Raw genomic sequence first — 1,544 nt, 5'->3', positions numbered from 1 at the left:
GACTTCTAGCGAGAAAAAATAATAGCGGCGGTAGTAAATCATTATATCAGTGATTTTGTCAAATTATCTTTACAAAAAATAGTAGAAATTCTCATTACTGATCATTACCAAACGTATCCCATGACAAGTGAATGCTCACTGCGTGTTTATTATCATTTCTTCGATTATATTTTATATTTTATTGCAATACCTTTCGTGCACCTTTCATAGCATCGTAATGTTTGTTTACTTTGCACGATAGGTAGCTGGTTTTTTTTTTATACAGGGGGGAATCTGCTCACAGACACCTGAGAAGGAACTCAGGGTGTGGGGATGGGAGAATTTCACTCCCGACCCACTAAACCTTACCCTGTGTGCTTGGCCCTTGACCTCCCCGGAACCGCCCGAAGGCATTACTTCGTGGGAGGGGCCGCTGTAGCGCTATGGCGCCTCTCTAGCAATACTCTAACGATCTGGTCGGGCAATAGGTAACTGCTGCTCGGCTCGCCACTGTCGTTGTAATACCGAAACTATGTGGGTGACCGCAGTCACCACCGCGCTCCAGTTCTCGGTGGTACCACACATCCTATGAACGATGTTATCCGGACTGGTATCCGCTCCGCATATCGCTAGCATAGCGCTCGATACTGGCTCGAAACGTGGACAGGCAAACACGACGTGTTCGGCGGTCTCCTCGACACCAGCACAAGTGGGGCAGATGGGAGTACTTGCATGTCAGAACCTATGCAGGTAGCTCCTAAAGCAGCCATGGCCTGACAGGAACTGTGTCAGGTGGAAGTTTACTTCCCCATGGCGCCTGTTGACCCAGCTTGATACGGAAGGTATCAAGCGGTAAGTCCACCTCCCCTTTGTGGAGTTTACCCACTCCGATTGCCATCTCGCGGTCGATACAACTCGCGCGTTGTTGCGCACCCCTCGAACGGTCCTCGCGTCATAGCACGCCATATCCTCCTTAATGATAAGGCTGATTGGCATCATCCCTGCTATGACACAGACGGCCTCTCTCGAGATAGTGCGGTATGCACTGGCCACCCTTAAGCCCATTAGCCTGTGTGTACTCTCTAATTTCTGCCTGTGGCAGTCAATATCCAGTACCGCAGCCCACGCAGGGCCGCCGTATCTGAGGATAGATACTACGACCCCAGCGAGGAGCCTGCGCTTACTGGCATTCACTGCCGAGCTGTTTGACATCATACGAGATAATGCCCCCACAGCCATAGACGCTCTCTTGCAGGCGTACTCAACGTGGCAGCCGAAGCTGAGCGTATCGTCGAGCATGACCCCCAAGAGTTTTAGAGAGCGCACAGACCTAATTGTGCTTCATCCGACTGTCAACGTCGCATGCTGTACTGACATGCGATTGTTGACTACGACCACTTCCGTCTTGTGATGGGCGAGCTCCAGTTTCCTGGTTCTCATCCATTCCTCCACAAGCCTGACGCAGTGGGCCACTGTCAGCTCTACCTCCTCGAGGGATTCCCCGCAGACTACCAGCGTGACATCGTCGGCAAAACCTACAATTTTCACGCCTACCGGGAATTTTA

Source organism: Ochlerotatus camptorhynchus, unplaced genomic scaffold (assembly GCF_037179485.1).
Source record: "Ochlerotatus camptorhynchus isolate MF236.1 unplaced genomic scaffold, CSIRO-AGI_Acam_v1.1 ptg000404l, whole genome shotgun sequence".
In the NCBI taxonomy this organism is placed as follows: domain Eukaryota; kingdom Metazoa; phylum Arthropoda; class Insecta; order Diptera; family Culicidae; genus Ochlerotatus; species Ochlerotatus camptorhynchus.
The sequence above is the reverse complement of the archived record's forward strand: the minus strand, read 5'-3'. Positions refer to the sequence as shown.